Genomic DNA, 23,208 nt, shown 5'->3' on the forward strand with positions numbered 1-23,208 from the left:
AATTAGAAAGTTAAACTTTCCATTCGGCAGGTATTTGAGTCACGGGTCAACAAGAATTGACTATGCTCAAATCCTAATTTCATTAAGAAATTATAATGATTATTTGCTGATACATCAAAGTATTCACTAAAAATTTCGGCATGACCTATTCATACATAATTTCAGCCACGAGATTTCAACGCGTGAATCTCACTACGTGAACTCGTCTCTCGACTCAAAACTTAACATCTTGACATCTCTTCAACGCAAACCAACAATTCAAAATCATCAAAACTCTTTATCAGTCATCTATCATTTATACTCGAAACCAATTGTTCGAGTGTCAGATACCAACATTTATGTGCGTTAATCATAACTCTCACACTCACTCCATTTAGACACATAATCGATATCAAACTCAAATAATAAATTATATCTTAACAATTTATCATGCTCATAATTCTCAATTAAATCTACAACTTAGTAATTAAATACTAAATTCCAACTTTAATTAATTAACATACTTCTCTAATTTATTTATCTCATTAAAACACAATATATCTAATTCATGCTATCTTCTCATACTTGGTCATTTTATATGCATTTCTCATGCAACTCAAAAAGCTCAATAACTTACTAATCATCATCTCATAAATACTCAAATAATTCATATAGTCTTACTAACATAGCATTAACTCATATGCAGTGCTAGTTCACTTACATGACTTCACATACTCCACATATCTCAACTTAATAAATCATTGAATAATTAGAAAATTTGTATTTAATGGAAATAAATTCCAAAATTTAAATACAAATATTTTTAATTATTCTAAACACATTGGCATGCTCAAATTAACTCAATTAAAATCGAGCATCGCTCGTCTCTGGCCTTATGACTCGCGGTCCTCATGCTTTATGCTCAAATTAACTCAATTAAAATCGACCATTCGGTCCTCATGCTTCTCGTTTCTAACATTTCTCGAAAATTCCCAAATTAATCTAGCATGCTCATGTGATATCGTAGAACACATATACGCAATAATATTCATCATGCAACGTCCCAAACTTCACGAATTTAAATAATCATACTTTAAAAACTTATACAATTTTCGTGCTTGGAAAAATACGAATTTAATATATATCAATCCTAGCATACCCCTAAGCACAAATATCAAGTCTAAACGATCAAACAAAAATCGAAAGACGAGCTAATATGCGAAAAACGGGGCTGTCCTCATGGGTTTCATAGCTACGGTTCGTTCCGTTCTTACTCCCTTCATTAAACATGCTCAACTATATGCTAGGAACAACATATTAAAAATTCACGACGATCCGACATCGTTTCAAAATAAAGTCGAGAAATCGACGTTTTTCGACGTCGACTAAACTCGAAAATCTAACCATCAAAATGAAGGTAGAGATGTCACCTACCTAGATACGTGTTCGAAAAGATGATCGGGGCTCGTCTCGGCACTCAAATCGGAGCTTGAAAGCTCGAACACCAAGCTTCAATGGTGTTTGGCGTGAATGGTGTGTGTTTAGTGTGTGTTTAATGTGTTTGTGTGTGTGCTGCGTGAGTTTGTGTGTGTGGGCTGAATATCAGCCGTGTAATATGTGTGAGTGGGTGGGTTTGGGCGGTTTGGGGGTGGTTAGGGGTAGGGTAGGTTAGATATTTAGGATATTAACCCGTTAGTCGTTAAATATCTCGTTTCGTTTCGTTTTAACGACTAACTACTCATACTCTTCGTTACTCGCCCTCTCAACTCCTACTCACTTTCATTACACTCGTAATTCTATATAAATATAGAAAACGCAAGCTCGTTCTCGAAATTCTGATAAACGAGCTCGGTTCGTTTATCGAGAAATCCCGATTCACTATTCACTCGTCGTCCAAAAATAAAAACTTTCATTATTGGACTCGTATCGAAAAACTAAGAATATTTCTCGACGACGTGCACGTAAGATTTTGAAAGTCGACAAAAAGACGAAATAGCATTATTTTACTATTCATCGTCAAAAAGTCAAAAATTTCAAAAACGTCTTAACGGACTCAGATTTCACTTCCGAGTTCACCGTTCTCATTCAAATAATTATCTCGAATTATTCAAATACTCAAACTCAATTACGGATATAAAATCCCACATCATCCTCACGTCATCAAAAGAACATCTCAACATCTTTAAAAAAGAAAACAAGAAAACTTCATATAACTCATCATCTCTGTACAAAGTAATCAAACAAGGGATCTATACCCTAATTACTCAAACTTAAGCAATTAAACACGTCATCAAAAGCCCGGGTATTACATACCCTCCCCCTTAAAATAAATTTCGTCCCGAAATTTGTACCTCTTGTAAATGTTTCGGGTACTTCTCTCACATCTTATCCTCAAGCTCTCTTTCCACTTTTTTCTAAGTATCATATCTCCATTGGACCTTATCCAATGCAATCGACTTATTACTCAATTGCCGAATTTTATGATTTAGCATCATCTGAGGTCTCTCTTCATAACTCAAGTCTGGTTCTAAGATCATTTCTTCTTAGTAAACCATATGGTTTGGGTCGAAAATATGTATCCTCTCAATTGTGACACGTGAAACACGTTATGTTCCAAAGCTAGGTGGCAAAGCCAACCTATACGCTATTGGACCTATCTTTTGCAATATCTCGTAAGGACTTATAACTCTGGGTCTAAGCTGTCCTTTAACTCCAAATCTATTTATCCCCTTTGAGGGTGAAACCTTCAAGAAAACTTTGTCTCGTATCTCGAAACTTTGTCTCACATTTATAGGCAAACTCAATTAGTGGCAACACATTCTCCCGATGAACTCATCTATCAAGGATAGTAGTTCTTATCATATCGTCTATCGTCTGCTATGCTAAAATTCATCCTTGTACCCAACTCTTTCTGTAACTCATCCAAAACCGTGATGTAATTTTTTTTTTTTTTTGGATCTCTTTCTGAGGTGATCTACACCGGTACTCAATGCAATCTTATAATCTCACGAACTGTACAATTGTGCTAACTTATCTGGTCCATACGCGATTAGGATCGGTATGAAATGTGCAGATTTTGTTAGTCGATCTACAATCACCCAAATTGTTGTATTTCCTCTTTGACTTTTGGGTAAAGCTATCACAAAATCCATCACTATGTGATCCCATTTCCACTCGGAAATCTCCAACGGTTTTAACTTCCCATAGGGTCCTTGGTGTAATGCTTTCACTTGCTGACAAGCTAAGCATCGCTCTACAAACGAAGCTATGTCTCGTTTCATTCCGTCCCACAAAAATCTCTTTTTCACAACCTGATACATCTTTGTGCCTCCTGGGTGGGCGGTGTAAGGTGTGTCATGAGTCTCACTCATGATCGTATTCTTAAGTTCATCATCGCGGGGACTGCATATTCTCCCCTCAAATAAGATAGCATTGTTTGATGCTTTTTGGTAACTCTTGAGATCTCCTGCTCTTATCCTTTCTCGTAACTTGTTCATTGTCTCATCTTTCCTTGTGCTTCAATCACCATTTTCCTCAAACTAGGCATCGTCGCAACAATACTCGCTATCGTCCCTGGTGGTTTTATCATCTCTATCCTCATCTTGTCAAAGTCCTTTATATGCTCATCCTCTCCCGTGAGAAGACATCCTAACTTTGACGAGACCTTTCGGCTCAATGCATCGGCTACTACATTGGCCTTGCCATTAATGTCGCAGCTAACATCCTTTACTAATTCGAGTCCATCTCTTTTGCCTCATGTTAATATCCTTCTGCTCGAAAAAGTATTTCAAACTTTTGTGGTCCGTGAAAATCTCACATCTAACTCCGTAGAGATGATGTCTCCAAATTTTCAGGGCATGCACAACGACTGCAAGCTCTAAATCATGCGTTGAATAATTTATCTCGTGGGGTCTAAGTTGTCGTGATGCATAGACTGTAACTCTTCCTTCTTGCATCAAAACACATCCTAGTCCATTCTTTGCAGCATCTGTGTAGATGGTATACTCTTTATTCATTTCGGGACTATCGGCATTGGTGCTGTAGTCAATTTCCATTAAGCTCTTAAAAACTCTCTTCACACTCCTCTTTCCAATTGTACTTAGCTTCTTTTCTAAGTAATTATGTCATCGGTCTTGCTATCGTGGAAAATCCTTCAATAAACCTCTGATAGTATCCTGCTAAGCCTAAAAAGCTGTGAATCTCGTTGGGCGTAGTTGGTTATCTCCACTCATGTACATCTTGTACCTTGGCGGGGTCAACTTTAATTCCTTCGGATGATACAATATGTCCTAGAAAAGTTACTTCGTTCAATCAAAACTCGCACATGGTGAATTTGGCAAAAAGCTTCTCAACTCTTAACATTTCCAACATCGTTCTCAAATGTTTTGGCGCTCCTGATCATTCTTCGAATAGATGAGAATATCATCTATGAAAACTAGGACAAATTTATCCAGTTATTGATGAAAACTCGATTCATGTGATCCATGAAAACTACTGGTGCCTTCGTCAAACCGAATGGCATAACTATGAACTCATAGTGCTCATACCTCATTTGAAAAGCTGTCTTACGTATATCCTTCTGTCAAAATTTCAACTGGTGGTAATCTGATCTCAAGTCAACTTTCAAGAAAAAGCTCGCTCCTCGTAATTGATCAAACAAGTCATTTATTCTCGGCAAAGGATATTTGTTCTTGAGTGTCAATTTATTCAGCTCTCGATAATCTATGCACATTCTCAACGTGCCATCCTTCTTTTTGACAAAAAAGACTGGTGCTCCCCATGGGGATACACTAGGTCTGATAAAACCTAACTCGAGCAGTTCTTGTAGCTGAATCTTCAGCACTTGTAGCTCCTTAGGCGCTATTCTGTAGGGTGCCTTCGACACTGGTGTTGATCCAGGTTCTAGGTCGATAGTGAACTCCAACTGTCTTGTTGGTGGCAATCCTGGTAAGACCTCGAGAAATACATCTCTATATTCGCTTGCCACTGCTACATCCTCAAAGTTTTTACTTGATTCTTCTTCATCATTCAAGTAAACTAGGTAAGCTTGTGCTCCTTTCTTCTTTACCAATTTCGACGCCTGGAGTGCCGAAATGATTGGAACTCTCTTCTTTCTATCAATGCCGTGAAAACATGCCTGTTCCTTCCCAGGTGGTTGGAAAGTTATCTGTCTCTTCTTACAATCAATCGGGGCAAAGTTCTCTGCTAACCAGTCCATCATTAGAATAATGTCTACGTTCCACATAGGCATTAAGTGCAAGGTTCTTGCTTTCATCTTTAGTGATCCTAACTCAAGCTCTAAGTTAGAAATCATGTGAGAAACTGTAGTAGCTCTTCCTACAGGAGTAATTACTCTCAACTCGGGACTAGCTCGTTTTGGTTCGAGTTTGAAGGTAACATGCTTCAAACAATTAAAGAATGCGAGGCTCCTGTATTAAACAGGATTCTAACTGGTGCATCCAATATCCTGCCCATACTACCTTAAAGTCCTGCCTTAAACCGGCACATAAAACTCAGACATCTCTTCATCAGTATCCATTTTCTGATGAGCGAACGTGATAGCTCACAGAATTCTCGGTTATACTCTACAACCGATTTCTTTCCTTGCATCAAACTTCGATAATCAGCCTCTCGCTGCTTACTGTACCCCTCGGTACATACTTCTCAAGAGTAGCCTTGAATTGTTCTCAGGTGTAGTTTACCAGTTGCTCGGGTGTTAGAGTCTTCTGACGTGCCTCTCACTAGTCTTATACATTAAAAGAATCTACTAGGATAACTCAAAAGTTGTAAGGGTTCAACCCTAGAACGACATCAAAACAAATTGTTCAAGAGACTCAAATGAATGACCAGAGGGTAGAATGAAGTAACTACCAGGTCGAACAAAAATGACCTAGAGTAAGAACCCATCTGGCTTTTCAACTAAAAGTTGAAACACGTGGGTTTATAAACCCAAAACACGTCTACTGAGATTTGGATCATGCGGACTGGCCAGGTCCAACATAATCACTCCCCAGTCACACGGGATATACTATCCCGAACTTGGAAATTCTGTGTCTTCTAAACCCTCAACATATTATACATAACAAAACTTAAGTTCGCACCAGCAAGCTAAAAGCTTAAACTTGGGGTCCTATGTTCTAGACTCTTGTTCCGAATGTTCAATATTTTCGACTCTCCTCTCATGTTGCGGTGGTGGTGGCGGAGTATTGTCTCTCACCTATCCTCCACGCCACACTCTTGATGAAATCTTTGAGGCATTTGTAATCATAAAAATGAAAAACTCAACTCAACCAACACTCTAAGCGTCATCGAAACTCAAGTTCAACTCACTAACTCTAACTCTAAGGAAACCCTCACCGTCACCTTAACATTCATCTGTAAGGCAATAAGCACTCACGAAATGCTAACAAAAAGACCACTCTGGTCAACCCAATATATCCATCAGTAGAATGCCTCTTTTAGAGGACTTACATAAATGGGTCATATAAACCCTACGAAAACCATAGTATCTATCATGATGTACCTTCTAAGCCGACACCATTAATAGTACTATGTCTCGGTCTGGACCTCCTACGGTAATTGCTACCAGTTAACTCATCTAGTTGCTACTTTAGCAGACTAGGAACATCCATCTATCTAACATCAGTAGGGTACTAGATTCGTATGCTTATCTATCAGCATGTCAAAAGCTCAAGTACAAGTATCTCCTAAGTAAGTTATATACATTGTAATGTAATTGAAAACTAATCAAAAACAAGGGTGTACCGCTCGTGCTCTCAAGATCATCCTTAGCTTTAGCCTACATCGGCTTCTCTTCTCATCCTCATCAACTCTAGCCCTCCTCGGCTACTTCTCATCCTCATTAACTCTAGCCTTCCTTGGCACTTTCTCATCCTTTCATAGTCTATGAACATGTGTTTGAAAATCTGCTAGGGTATCTCTGTACCACATACTGTACGCCTCGTCCTCGTATCCGATCTTCCCTGAGTTCGATCTCACAGCAGTCCACTTTCGTGCAGTGCCAACAGTCCTGGCCAGCCTATAAAGAGAACTTAAAGGTGACTCTGGGAACTAACTCTACTTGGCTCCAGCAACAGAAATAAACAAAACATAACTTAGCAAAACTCCTACTAAGTAGTACTGTTATCTTAAAACTCAAGCTCGAAACATCTAAATTCTCATCTCGTCCCATCTTTACATAGTAGGTAACCTCTCTAAACAATGATATTAGATCTGTTAATCTAAATCATCGTGACTCAGTAAGACAACTCAAACAATTCTCTCTCAAAGCCATCTCCAAAGACTATGGCTCATGATACCTTCTCAAGTACCATTCAGGTTGCGTGAGCAAAAATCGCGTCATAAAACATCTCAAACATATCGTACAATATCTCATTGCTGCATGCTAATAACTCATCATTAATCATGCTATTATACTCAAGCTCATAACTCAAACTCATAACTCATACCAACAAGTACTTAAAGCAATTGCTAATTCTCTCAAGCTTTAGCTCTAAGTTCTCATTTCATCCTTCTACTTAGTAGAAAATCTCTCTTAACAATGACATTAGATTCCTTCATCTAAATCATCGTGACTTATCACAACTGCTCAAACAATTCTCATCACAAAACATCTAAAATACATCACATCATAACTCATAATTATGCATCCTCAAAGTATAACATCACTCATCATATAACCCCAACATCATTCTCTTCAAAATTTAACGTCAAATAAACTTTGAAATTTTACTTACCTCGTTGAGCCTGGTGTGATGGTGCGCTGAGCTCACGGTTGTTAATAACTATTAGCCCAGTAACTCATTCTAGACTAAACTCAAGACTTCTAATTCAGAGCTTTCCTTCGCTCTGATACCACTCTGTCGCAGCCTGCTCTAACTAAGGATAGATAAGACGAGTGATCTACGACTAAGGATGGGATTAAAGAATAAGGGGAAGAAAGGGGCGTCATTTGGAACCGTAAAACTTACTCATCTTAATAAAACTCGTCATTTTTACTCATTAATACTCAATTGAAAACAGTCTATGAAAGACAGCATAAAACTTAATTAATATCATTAATCAAGTTATACATCATATGAAACCATTCTCTTAAGACTCAAAGTATGACATAACATACTATAACGTCAACAACATCTTGCAGCGGAAAGTAGCTAGACATATGTATGAAGACATATTCTAGACAGGTTAACTTCATTTATTAACAACCCTGGAGACTCCGCTCATTGCAGCACCATCATCACATCAGCTCAACCTGCACATTTTTGAAAAAACATATGCAGGGCTGAGTACAAAAGCACTCAGTGAACACATGCCAAACATCTCATTCTTATAAAGCTATAAATATTGTCATTGCCATTTCATATGCATAATACAAGGAATTTGTTTGAAAGCCCTGTATTAGCTAAACTCATTTTCATTTCCTCAAAGTTGTCTGCGCAGACTTTTCTCATCAAGTATGTATCATATCTGTTATAACATCAAGTACTGAGAGGGAGGCCTCCCTCTGCAGCACTGTGATCGGCCAACCCGCTCGATGACTCACGACCACCTCAGTGTACACAAATCCTTACTAGTATCTACACTAGCATAGGACCGAATTCTTCATCTCAAGCAGATAGATAACATACCAAAACATCAAAAATTTGGCAATGCAATAACTTCAATATAACATCCTTCATATAATAATTCCCTTCATTTCATTTCATTTTATAAAGAACCATTAATCATTTGATCATTTTCATAAAATCAAAACTTAACAATTATATCATGTCATTCATTTCATTTCGTATAAGAGGCCTGCATGCAGGGGATCTCTATATACGTGTTTAAGAAAGCCCACCTCGTTGTGTCTCTGTATCAATGAGTAACGCCACTCTTTCCCTCAAGTCGTTACTTCCCAAAAGGACCTTCATCGTTATGAAGAATCAATGAGAAGTTATAAAAGAAAACTCGATTAATAATCTAATCTCTTTTATGAAACATTAGTATCTCTAATGTTCATCTCTCTCGGTTGTTAATCAATATAACCATTATTCCCTCTTGCCATTACTCATTAATTATAACATCCTTATGTTATAATTAGCAACGCTTCAATTAAAAGAAATAGCTAACTCATCGAAAAGTCCACTTTCTTAGCAGATCAATTCGCTCACATCTCAACTAATAAACCAATTAGAAAGTTAAACTTTCCATTAGGCAGGTATTTGTGTCACGGGTCAACAAGAATTGACTATGCTCAAATCCTAATTTCATTAAGAAATTATAATGATTATTTGATGATACATCAAAGTATTCACTAAAAATTTCGGCATGACCTATTCATACATAATGTCAGCCACGAGATTTCAACGCGTGAATCTCACTACGTGAACTCGTCTCTCGACTCAAAACTTAACATCTTGACATCTCTTCAACGCAAACCAACAATTCAAAATCATCAAAACTCTTTATCAGTCATCTATCATTTATACTCGAAACCAATTATTCGAGTGTCAGATACCAACATTTATGTGCGTTAATCATAACTCTCACACTCACTCCATTTAGACACATAATCGATATCAAACTCAAATAATAAATTATATCTTAACAATTTATCATGCTCATAATTCTCAATTAAATCTACAACTTAGTAATTAAATACTAAATTCCAACTTTAATTAATTAACATACTTCTCTAATTTATTTATCTCATTGAAACACAATATATCTAATTCATGCTATCTTCTCATACTTGGTCATTTTATATGCATTTCTCATGCAACTCAAAAAGCTCAATAACTTACTAATCATCATCTCATAAATACTCAAATAATTCATATAGTCTTACTAACATAGCATTAACTCATATGCAGTGCTAGTTCACTTACATGACTTCACATACTCCACATATCTCAACTTAATAAATCATCGAATAATTAGAAAATTTGTATTTAATGGAAATAAATTCCAAAATTTAACTACAAATATTTTTAATTATTCTAAACACATTGGCATGCTCAAATTAACTCAATTAAAATCGAGCATCGCTCGTCTCTGGCCTTATGACTCGCGGCCTTCATCAAATTTGAACCTCGGTGATCAAATTAATCTAAGTAAATTATACGTGCAATATTTAATAAATATAACACATGTATATAAACTCAATCATTCAAATAAAAATCAAATATTCACATCCGGGCATCAAACCATTCGGTCCTCATGCTTCTCGTTTCTAACATTTCTCGAAAATTCCCAAATTAATCTAGCATGCTCATGTGATATCGTAGAACACATATACGCAATAATATTCATCATGCAACGTCCCAAACTTCACGAATTTTAATAATCATACTTTAAAAACTTATACAATTTTCGTGCTTGGAAAAATACGAATTTAATATATATCAATCCTAGCATACCCCTAAGCACAAATATCAAGTCTAAACGATCAAACAAAAATCGAAAGACGAGCTAATATGCGAAAAACGGGGCTGCCCTCATGGGTTTCATAGCTACGGTTCGTTCCGTTCTTACTCCCTTCATTAAACATGCTCAACTATATCAGCCGTGTTTATTGTGTTTGTGTGTGTGTTTAATGTGTTTGTGTGTGTGCTGCGTGAGTTTGTGTGTGTGGGCTGAATATCAGCCGTGTAATATGTGTGAGTGGGTGGGTTTGGGCGGTTGGGGGGTGGTTAGGGGTAGGGTAGGTTAGATATTTAGGATATTAACCCGTTAGTCGTTAAATATCTCGTTTCGTTTCGTTTTAACGACTAACTACTCATACTCTTCGTTAATCGCCCTCTCAACTCCTACTCACTTTCATTACACTCGTAATTCTATATAAATATAGAAAACGCAAGCTCGTTCTCGAAATTCTGATAAACAAGCTCGGTTCGTTTATCGAGAAATCCCGATTCACTATTCACTCATCGTCCAAAAATAAAAACTTTCATTATTGGACTCGTATCGAAAAACTAAGAATATTTCTCGACGACGTGCACGTAAGATTTTGAAAGTCGACAAAAAGACGAAATAGCATTATTTTACTATTCATCGTCAAAAAGTCAAAAATTTCAAAAACATCTTAACGGACTCAGATTTCACTTCCGAGTTCACCGTTCTCATTCAAATAATTATCTCGAATTATTCAAATACTCAAACTCAATTACGGATATAAAATCCCACATCATCCTCACGTCATCAAAAGAACATCTCAACATCTTTTAAAAAAAAACAAGAAAACTTCATATAACTCATCATCTCTGTACAAAGTAATCAAACAAGGGATCTATACCCTAATTACTCAAACTTAAGCAATTAAACACGTCATCAAAAGCCCGGGTATTACAGTATTACCCCCGACCTACGATCGAGGATTGTCACAGCGCAGAGGGAGGATGAAAAGTTTGAGAAACTACGATCAAAGATCCGAATTGAGAAGATAGATGGATATCATGAAGCGGCCGACAACGCCATCATGTTTAAGGGACGATTGTGTGTGCCTAATGTAGAAGATCTAAAGAATGAAATCATGAGCGAAGCCCATGACACACCCTACGTTGCACACCCAGGAAGTACAAAAATGTACCAAGACTTGAAAACAAAGTTTTGGTGGGAGGGCATGAAGCGATAGATTGCATCCTTCGTTGAGAGATGTTTAGCATGTCAACAAGTGAAAGCACTTCACCAACGACCCTATGGCAAGTTACATCCATTAGAGATTCCTGAGTGGAAATGGGACCATATAGCTACGGATTTCGTGACAGGATTGCCGAAGTCGAAAAGAGGGAACACAGCCATTTGGCTAATCATTGATAGATTGACGAAGAGTGCACACTTCATACCAATTCCGATTACTTATGGATCCGACAAGCTAGCTCAGATCTATATTCGCGAGATAGTGCGATTTCATGGAGTACCGATGACGATCACATCGGATAGAGATTCGAAGTTCAGATCGAGATTCTGGATGAGCATGCAGAAAGAGTTAGGTACTAAATTGAATTTTAGTACAGCGTTTCATCCGCAAACGGATGGACAATCCGAGAGAACCATACAAATCTTAGAGGATATGCTTCGAACTGTTGTGTTAGACAGAGGAGTCCAATGGGAGCAAGTTTTGCCCCTAATTGAGTTTGCATATAACAACAGCTTCCAATCAACCATCAACATGGCTCCATACGAGGCCCTTTATGGAAGAAAGTGCAAATCCCCGTTGTATTGGGATGAAGTTGGAGAAAGGAAGATACTTGGTCCCGAAGCAATAGACGAGATGATCACCATTGTCCGACAGATTCGGCAGAGGATTAAAGAAGCACAAGACCGACAAAAGTCTTATGCAGACACCAGGAGAACGGAGATTTATTTCGATGTAGGTGATAAAGTTTTTCTCAAAGTTTCCCCATCACGAGGAGTGCACCGTTTTGGAGTCAATGGGAAACTGAAACCGAGATATATTGGACCGTACGATATACTAGAGAAGGTAGGCCCTGTAGCCTATAGACTTGCGTTACCACCGAGTATCGCAAACGTCCACGACGTTTTTCATGTTTCACAATTGAGGAAGTACGTGTTTGATCCCAGACATGTCATTCACCAAGAATAAGTATTTCTTGAACCAGACTTGAGCTATGAAGAGAGACCCGAAGCCATTCTGGACAAGAAGATTCAACAACTACGAAGCAAAGCAATTTCCTTGGTGAAAGTACAATGGAGACATCACGACCAAGAAGAAGCAACATGGGAACTTGAGGAAAAGATGAAGGAGAAATACCCCGAGCTTTTTCCCGAAGGTGAGTAACACAAATTTCGGGACGAAATTTTTCTTAAGGGGGGTAGGATGTAACACCCCGTAACCTGTTTACCTTGCAATGGTATCGAAATACTATTGAGAGTTTAGAGACTAGCTTACTAATACAAGAGAAAGTTATCGATGGATGGTAATATGAGTAAAATAGAGATGTTAAGAGATTTGAGAATGATGTTAGAGTTGAGATAGAGATGTTATTTGTTTTCGAGTGAGACGAAGTGCTAGAGATAGAGTCGAGGTAGTGTTTGAGAGTTGCTATAAAGAGGATTAAGATAGAGTGACGATTAGATTAATGTCGAGTGATGATCCGTATATATGTGATAACTTTGTGAGTTATTTGTTTGTCGTTATGTGATTTACTTGATACGTGCGCACTTATTTTTGAGTCAGTGTGATTTTCGAAAATTAGCATACATGATTTTTATTTACCACCACACACTCCTTCACTCACATCCAATATTTTAATCTCTTTCTCCCATGTGGGATTAGGCGGATTAGACATGTTTCTAAGAGGGGAGACAAAGTACTATTTGAGCATTTAATGCTTCTTATCTTAAGGGGTAAGATTCTTGATTAAAACCTAAGAGTTTCTCTCTCTTTCCGTCATTCTCATCATTTTCGGCCCTTCAACTTCTTCTCTCTCCCTCACGACTTTCTCTCTCTCCTCCATTGGAGACTAAGCTCAAAGCTTCACAAGTCATAACTGTGATATAATACTCCGCTAAATCTAGCCTTAAACACTTTCTACGCTTGATTCAAGAAGTTTAGTGGAGTTTAAAACCTGAAGAATCGAGAGGAGACATCTTTTTTCTTGAAACTGTTTGAGTAAGTGTTCTGATCTTTTGGATCTAGACTTGTTGTGAGATGTATGTGGTGATATGTGTGTGTAAAAGGATGTTTTAAGCATGAGAAACTCCCCCTCCTCCATTTTCTTCATTTTCGAAAACTTGGGTTCATGCCCTTTAAAAAACTTTCTTTTCTTAAACCAAGATGAGTAATGTGTCATATGTGATGATTTGAAGTGATTAAGATGTGGTTTTGCAAAACTGAGTCTTGAGATATGAGTTTTTACAAAATTGAGTTGATATAAGATTATGAGAAAAATCTGTAAGTTGTGTCTTGAACGATGTTTTGATGATGAGTAAGAACTTATGAAAAGATTTACGTGTTAATTGATGATTTTAGTGTTGGTAAGAGTTCGTGAGTTGGCTATGATGCTGCATGATAAGTATTTTTGATGTTTGTGAGTGTTTGATGATTTTTGAGAATGAAAAAGTTGATGAGTTTTCGAGTTGCTCTTGATTGCACCGTTCTGCCTTGAGTCTTGCTCTACTCAGCCGAGAAATCATTCCCCCACTGGCATGCCAGAGAAATCGTTTCCCCACTGGCATGCCAGAGAAATCATTTCCCCGCTGGTATGCCAGAGAAATCATTTCCCCGCTGCGCTGCCAGCGAGTTCTTTTCTCTGACGATCGATTCCTCTAATGATCGATTCCTCTGACGTTTTGATTCCTCTGACGTTTGATTCCTCTGGCAACAGAGAGTTCACCATTCCTCTGGCGACATATAGTTCGTCATTTCTTTGGCATTTCTCTGCTGCTATGCTAGAGAGTTCATGATTTCGCTGCCCTGACTAGTTGATTCCTCTGGTCTGGCGAGTATTTCTTCGCTGCTCTGCCGATCTGCTCTGCTCCGCTCTGCTGAGTTTTTCCACTCTGACCACCGAGCATTTCTCTGCTCTGGTCTCCGAGTCAAACTTATGTGATATGTTTATGAGTGAGTTGTATGCTTATGTGGTTATGCATGCCTATGTGCTTGATTGCTTTTAATCTAGCCTTTTGTGTCACGACCGGCCCTAATTAAGGATAATTAAGCCTGGGAAATCGTGACTAAGGGAGGGAGATTAGAAGCGGGGTAGAAAGGGGAATAATTAAACAAGGAAGGATAGTATTTAATCATTGTTAACAAAAGGAAAATTTATAATATAACGGAGGTTTAGTCATATTGACTCGAATAAACTAGTAAGTTCGGATAATTCCGACTTAGCCAAAATAACATAATACTTCTGAGTACGCAGCGGAATAAGGTTCTGATTACATGTATGAAGACATGTATCCCCAGAGTTCATGTCGCAGCCCGATATAGCCAGTGATAGCGTATACCAAGTATCGTACGACTAATAAAAGAAATAGTGAAAGAAATAGAAATACATCTTGTTTTAGCGGAAGCAATTGCGAACTTTACTCATTTTCCAGAAAGATGTTAAGACTAAAATAATTACTAGCTTGGGTAAACATAATTAAGCAATTGAAACTTAGCAAGGGTTTGAGAAGTATTTTCCCTTATGGGATATTACAGGCATAAGCAAATTAAATAAAGAGTTTCATCAGAGTTGTGCAGCGAGATGCGTTACTATATGTGTGGAGACATATAGCAGGGAGTTCAAATTCTTATAGAGTCAAAGCTTATAAAGATAAATATGAGACGTAGGAAAGACTCAGCCAACTGACAATTCCAACAGCCTTCACCCATCCTAGCGCCAAGCCAGACCTGCACATTTAGAAATACATGCAGGGCTGAGTACCAAAAAGCACTCAGTGGACTCATGCCGGAAATAATTGAAATGTTGCTCTTAGAGCTATATGTCAATCTTGCCCTTTTCAATGCATCAACAGGATTTTATGAGATTTGAAATACCTGTTCACGTTTTTCTGTCATAAACTCATTTGCATCATCGTAATAATATCATTAGTCTGCAGACATTATATTCACGGTATGTGCCAACTATGAGAACTCATATACATATATATACTAGGTGAAGAGAAGGAGGCCTCCTTCAAATCACCGTGATCGGCCGACTAGAGACGGCTCACGATCACCTCTGCGCACAAAACCTTTACTGTCATCTAGATCAGTCAAAGGCCGATATCTTGCATCATGATCATAATCATGTCTTTCATAGAGACAACATACCATATCTCATTCTCATCAATAATATATATATGGCAAGATGACAATTTTCATAATATGCATCAATAATGCTTCAACATGCTTCATTTTCATAGTACTCATCAATAATGCTTCATCATGCTTTATTTTCATAATACTTTGCATTTGAACTCATTATTATGGTAGCTTGCCATAATAGAGTTAGAATAAAGCCCACCTGTCTCAGGAGTCGATGACACAACGCTCGGGGTCGTACTAATGCCGGCTGTCACTCGAACCTTTAGTGGCGCACGTGGTTTAGATTGCCATGTGACAAAATAAACTCTAGTTAGAATTTCATCTAACTAATATCTCAATACTCATGCTTTCATCATATGCTTAATCTCATCTTATGACTTCTCCACTATTTACCCAATTGGACCTCCCAATTTAATCGGATATCTTATCCAATTAAAAGACTCTCAATCCTAGGTAAATAGCATTCAAAAATCACTTAATCATTCATGCTTCAAATAAACAAATATTTCACATAATATAAATGAATTATCTCAATAGTCAAATGACTTAAAAGTCATTCTATGAACTTGAAATCTTTTTCCTTGTAGGGAAATTCTCAAATATTCATGTAAGCCTTGAAAAATATTTAAAAACTTTCTAGTAGCATTTTCATGCCATATCATGGTGTATAATTCCACCAAAGCTCTTTAAAAATGCTTAACACAAAATCAAGGTAAAATTTTCGGACACTACCAGTTTAACATTCTGTTCTGTCTCAACTTTAACGAATAAACTGCTTTAACTCAGGAATCTCCTGGATTCGAGACTTATACCGATGAAAACCTCTTTGAGTCTAGTTTCGTTTAAAAAACAGTAGAGTGAAAAACTCCAAGTGGTTTAAGAGATATGAGTGTTTTCCCACAGTCTACCAGATTCGGCAGTTTTGCACGACTGGAAGCTAGGATTTTTGAAAAATAGTAAACGTTGGCCAAATGGTTTGAAAATTTACATGAATCTCTAGAACACATGTATCTTTCTACCATAAACATTTGGGAGGCTGAATATTTTTGGAGGTCACTGAAAAGTGTGACTCAAGGGACTGCCCTTCTAGATTTCCGGCGGAAATGTGCAGTAAAGGTTTTACATTTTAAAAAGATAGTAAACGAAGTCCAAATGACTTGAAATTTTACCAGCGTCCTCAAGACACATATATCTACACACTGTACAATTTTGAAAGAGGGAAACCTCGTCGAATGATCAGTCCAGAGCGTAAGAAAATTTCTGAAATGGTCGAATTTATAACATATATACACATATCATCATAGATCTATACTTTCATCACCATTCTCATGCATCTTCACACTAATAACTCATCATGCTTCACTTATCATAACATATAGCCCTTTCAAGGGTTCTCAAGAAATATATCTCTTCCTCTCATGCATCTAACATGTAGAGGTGTATGAACACATGAAGGTAGTGGAAAGTTGAAAGAATTCATCATGCTTTCTTTTATCAAAATTTTCGAGAATTACAAGAGTAGAGAGGGGACTTTCATGCTTCAATATACATCAATATACATGCTTATATATCAAGGAAAATATATATATAACATGAGAGGAGGATTGAGGTTGCTACCAACAAGATCAATGGAGGTGAAGTAGGGGATGTTGCGTAGGCCTCTTGGAGCTTGTGCTTAAAGATTGAAGTACACTTGATAGCTTGGTGTGAGGGTAGCACTTTTGGCTTCCTTAATCCTTTCCAAAAATGGTGAAACAAGGAGAGAAGTGTGGTGGAGTGAGGAGGGGAGGGGGCTGCCGAAAATTTTAAGGAGAAAGGGGGGAGAGAGAGAGCTTGCTTGTCTTGATGAGCTTTGATGAGATGATGTGATGGAGTGATTGCTTTACTTAATGCATATCTTGAATTAAATGGGATGATAAATGTTGAGGATGTCATCCTATTAATGGTGTAGGAGAGTGAGAAGAGAGAAGGAGAGAAGAGAGAGGGGAGAGGGCCGAGCATGAGGGGGAGAGAGGGAGATTGGTGCATGTACATGTGTGTGCTTAAAATGGGGGATCTTGTTTGCTAGAAAGGTTAGCTACTTAGGTTAGTGTTTAATGTGGCATGTGGCTTCATTGATGGGGGGGAAAGAATGAAGTAATGAGGGAGAGAAGAGAGAAGAGAGAGGGCTGCGTGAGGGAGAGAAACCGAGAGGGAAAGAGAGAGAGCGAGAGAGGTCGAGAGATAGAGAGAGTGAGAGAGATCGAGAGATAGAGAGAGTGAGAGAGAGTGAGAGAGATCGAGAGATAGAGAGAGTGAGAGAGAGTGAGAGAGATCGAGAGATAGAGAGAGTGAGAGAGATCGAGAGATAGAGAGAGTGAGAGAGATATAGATAAATATATACATATATGCTTGAATGACTTACATCACTAATTTAGTGTGTAGGAATATATCCCACGGAAATATATTTATCTCCGTGTGGGAAAAACTTATCTCAATTATGATATTACAATATCATAATAACGATGCATCACAAATCATATGTGAATATTCTACCACGTAAAATATTAATATCACATAGACATTTCAATAAAATATAGGGCGAAGATAGGTTTCTCTATAAGAGAATTTATATGACCCGAGAAAAAATAATATCGCCTTCTATAATTCTCAAAAATAATTCTTATCTCATTTATTCGCCCACGTGCATAATTCCTCTAGCTACTATTTAAACTCAATTTAAATACGAGCTAGGGCACAAATAGATTCTCAAAATACGGGGTGTTACAGTTCATTAATACATAAGGATAAGACAAAAGACTGCGCTCGTCACTTCATCACCACCACCAGCTGCTCAACCTGCACATTTAGAAATATATGCAGGGCTGAGTACAAAAGTACTCAGTGGGCACGTATGCCTAAGTATAAAAAAAATACATGCTTCAAAACTGTAAGTTGTCATGCCATCATAAACAGTACATCAAGGGAGTTTTTCGCTAAAAAGGCCCCAGCTTACTAAATTCATTTGTGATTCTTGAAAGTTCGTCTGCAGACTAAGTTCTCATAATCTATCATATCTGAAGCTGTGTGCCGGAGAGGTGGCCACCTCTCACGGACACTTGACCGGCCAACCCGCTCGATGACTCACGGTCACTGGTGTACACTAGCCCTGGCAGGATAGCTATCAACTGTTCAGGACCCGAATTCGATTACATAACTTGGCAAAGCCACATCAGATAGATATCATACTGAAATTGAAACATTTTATGGCAAGACAATACTTGAAATAACTTCAATTCAAAGATTTTGTCATGAAAACTTGTTCAACTGTAACATGAAACTCATTTGATATATATGAAAGTAATGCCCACCTGATCCTCGGTATGGAAGAGAGGTGATCTTAAGTTGTAGTACCGTCCTGTGAACCAATTCCTACAAGACGAGTTCTTAACACTTAGCACATACCATAGATAACGAGAATCGTTGTCTACTTAGGGTCTCTGGGTCAACCTATTCCCAAACTTACAATGCACAATCGAACTAGGGTTTATGCATTTTACATACATTAGCTTATCTTGATGCCTTATCTAGGTTAACTCACTCATTTTCATAAAAACTTTCCACAAAACATGTCCCAAACTCGTTACGCACATATACTAAATCTTTCATGAAACATCCTTTAAAATCAACTTTGATACATAGAAAATAATTCAACAACTTGAGCTCTTAAGGGGTTGTTTTGCAACAGACACCAAATCTGCCTCGGATCTCCAAATGAGACTCCAAATGACATTCTGGAAACTAGACATTTCAAGGACCATTCTCCAATTTGAATCGAATGAAAAAAAGTTCAAACGAGCAAGATATGCCCTCTCAAAGATGGGTATTTAACAAGCAAAAATCTGAAAATTTCATATTTCCAGATTACAACCAAGTCAGTGGGGCTTTCTTTAAAAATTCATATCTCCCTTTACAAAACTCCACTGGGAACTCCAAGGATCAATCCGGAAACTAGGGATAGACTGTAACACTCTCCAGTTGGATTTACCCCAAGAAGATTCATGGTTTAGAAGATATGACTGTCTAAAGTTCAGTGCACAAAACGAGTTCAAGTTTGGCAGATTCAAAACATAAATCGGAAAACCCACTTTAGGCTTCACCAAAAATTCTAAAACTGAACAAGTAAGTTCCCAACATGTCAGTGAATATTCAGTAGAAAGATAGGCTTGAGAATCAAAGATTTAAGTCGGCCTTTTCCACCTCAAAGTCGTAGGTTTGTAAAACCTACTGGATGGTACAAGGAATAAGAACTAGATTTCAAGAATTTATACCGGTTGTTTCCCTTACTCAAAAATAGTGTGGCCGATGCCAAAAGAAAGATACGGGAGTCTAGAGTGACATATTCAAGTTTCAAAGGTTTTCACCTATTGGAACTTGACTTATGGCCTCCCAAAGATTGTTTACCAAAAAACGTATTCCAGATGGGCAGTGATGTTTAAAAATTCATAAATAAATCATAAGAGCTCTAAACCTTCTGAAATTTTACCAAAGTATATAAAACATATGAAAGATGATACACAATTAATTGTGGAAGTTTTGGAAACCGTTTGGATGGCTGGAATCGCCTTGAAAAACACTGCCGGAGCAGTGTGCTTATGGCAGATTCGCTGCCTTACCTCATGCACGGTTTTTCACCCAATAAACTCTACCAAAATAATCATCCAAAATCATAAAACATATTCTCACATAATATATCACACATATGTATAAAAATCCATGGCCATAAAGCATTTTCAGTTGAGAAAAAGCAAAGAAAAACTCACCCTCGAAGCACAACCTTCACTCTAACTTTACGCCCTAGTTTTTCCACGCTCTCCCTTGCTTTGCTACTTCTCTTGGGGCTTCAAGGGCTTCTATGGAGTGTGATAATGGAGGGCGAAAAGTTGTGAGAGTGGGGTAAGAGAGGAGGGACGAAAATGAAGAGAGGAGGAGAGAGTGAGAGCTTTTCTTGCCTTGGTATTTTTCTTGGAGTGAAATGAGTGAGTGGGAAGAGTTATCAGCCAACTCTTGGCTTTAGAGAGGGGTGGGGCACGAAATTATGAGGTCTAAGGGGGTAGAGTGGCTGCCACCAATGCATGGGTGCATTGGTTGTGAGGCTCTTGCACTTCCCATGCATTTTGGTAGTTCCAATGCATGAAATGATCACTTTTGTCTCCATTTGAATTTAAAAAGATGGCTTATTTTTGGATGGGTTTAGGGGCTGAAATGGGCTGTATTTGGGCTCTAAAATAGGGCATTAAAGTTGGCCTAAGCCTCTCTAAAAATCGGCCCACCCTTGGCCCTCTATACGGGCCCGTAATCACTCAACCCGAACTAAAAACAAACTCGTATAAAAATAAATATGCACTATAGTTTTCATACATTGAAATGATAATAAATATACATATATATATATATATACATATTTATTTAAATCAACACCACACGGAAAGAATAAAAAGAATCATATTTATATGTTCTGTTTTTCTCAAGAGAAAAACCTAGGCATCAAGACTCATCAAATTATCGCGAGGATAATATTCGTTTTAACCGGGAATTAGGGACCTATCATATCCTATTAATATCAAAAGTCCAAAAGAATCCTAGGATCGAAAATCTGGGGTACATTTTGAGTGTTAAGTTGAGAATAAGATTAGAGTTTTTGTCATAGAGTTGAGTGATTAGACGGTGATAAGCTGAAGAATAATTATAATGAGTGTTATAATAAGATTAAGGTTAAGCTTTTAGTGAGGAAGTTTCTAACTAGTTCCTCAATTGTCGCATGCACTACTCCGATGTTACAACTACAGAGACCAGTCGAGGACGTAAGTGAAGATCTTTCCGAGTACCACCTGCAGTACGCCGAGCTCTACAGGTGGGCAGTATGTTGAGAATATGTTGAGTATGCAAATATTACGAGCTTTCTGAAATGACTTTATGATGTTATGACTTTACCAAATGTTGAGTTAAATGATGTTTATAAACTGTTTGACTTGCCAATATTTCTGATGATGAACTTGTGTGTTACCCTCTACTGATGAGACGAATTCGGATCCTGCCACACGCGGGGTTGTGTACACAGAAGTGACTGTGAGCCGTCTTCGGGTCGGCCGGTCACGGTGCTCGAGAAGGAGGCCTACTTCTCAGTACCTTGGTTATGATGATGAGTTGTAGATGCGGTACATACATGTTGATTTACTTGTCTGCAGACACTTATTTACGATGTTGATTATGAAAACTGCATGCACAAATTTATTTATGCTAACTTTTTTTCTGTGTATTGCTGATGTTATGGCAAGCTTCAAACATATAGCTCTAAGAGCACCTCTTTTGTCTTTCGGCGTCTGCCCATTGAGTATTATGTACTCACGCCCTGCATATATTTCTAAATGTGCAGGATAAGCGTGGACGGAGGATGGCTTGGTGTTGGCGGGGATCGTTGTTTCGAGTGATCACCTTTTGATGTCCTTTCGTCTCTATGGCAGCACCATATTTTGAGTTGTTCTAGACTTAATTAAGAAATACGCTCTCAGCTATATGTCTCCATACATATAGTCTGATCACCCTTTTGTTGTGTAACTCTGTACATTTTGAATCCTTGTAAATATTGAGCTACAACCATTTGTATATGTTAACAAAAACTCCGATGTTGATGCCGATGATTATGATCTGAGAAGAATGTTATGTTGCTAAAGTTAGTATGAGTTGTTATCTTGCTTCCGCTTAAGGATGAGATCAGTTTTCCCAGTCTTTATTTCCTTCGTTTATTTTAGTCGTATCGATACCCGGTCTACGCTATCACTGGCTAGACGGCGGGCTGCGACAGTATCCTCGTGGGGAGCACCAGTCCTCGTTGTCAAAAAGAAGGATGGCACGTTGAGAATGTGCATAGATTACCGAGAGCTGAATAAATTGACACTCAAGAACAAATATCATTTGCCAAGGATAGATGACTTGTTTGATCAATTAAGAGGAGCGAGCATTTTCTCGAAAGTTGACTTGAGATCGGGTTATCACCAGTTGAAAATTAGACAGGAGGATATACCTAAGACAGCTTTTCGAACGAGGTATGGACACTATGAGTTCATAGTTATGCCATTCGGTTTGACGAACGCACCAGCAGTATTCATGGATCTCATGAATCGAGTGTTCCATCAATACCTGGATAAATTTGTCCTAGTCTTCATAGATGATATACTCATCTATTCGAAGAATGAGCAAGAGCACCAACAACATTTGAGAGTAGTGTTGGAAACGCTTAGAGCTGAGAAGCTTTTCGCCAAATTCACCAAGTGTGAATTTTGGTTGAACGAAGTAACATTTCTAGGACATATTGTTTCATCCGAAGGGATTAAGGTTGACCCCGCCAAGGTACAAGCTGTACATGAGTGGAGATCACCAACTACGCCTAACGAGATTCGCAACTTTTT

The sequence above is a fragment of the Salvia miltiorrhiza genome, chromosome 2, assembly GCF_028751815.1.
Source record: "Salvia miltiorrhiza cultivar Shanhuang (shh) chromosome 2, IMPLAD_Smil_shh, whole genome shotgun sequence".
NCBI lineage: Eukaryota > Viridiplantae > Streptophyta > Magnoliopsida > Lamiales > Lamiaceae > Salvia > Salvia miltiorrhiza.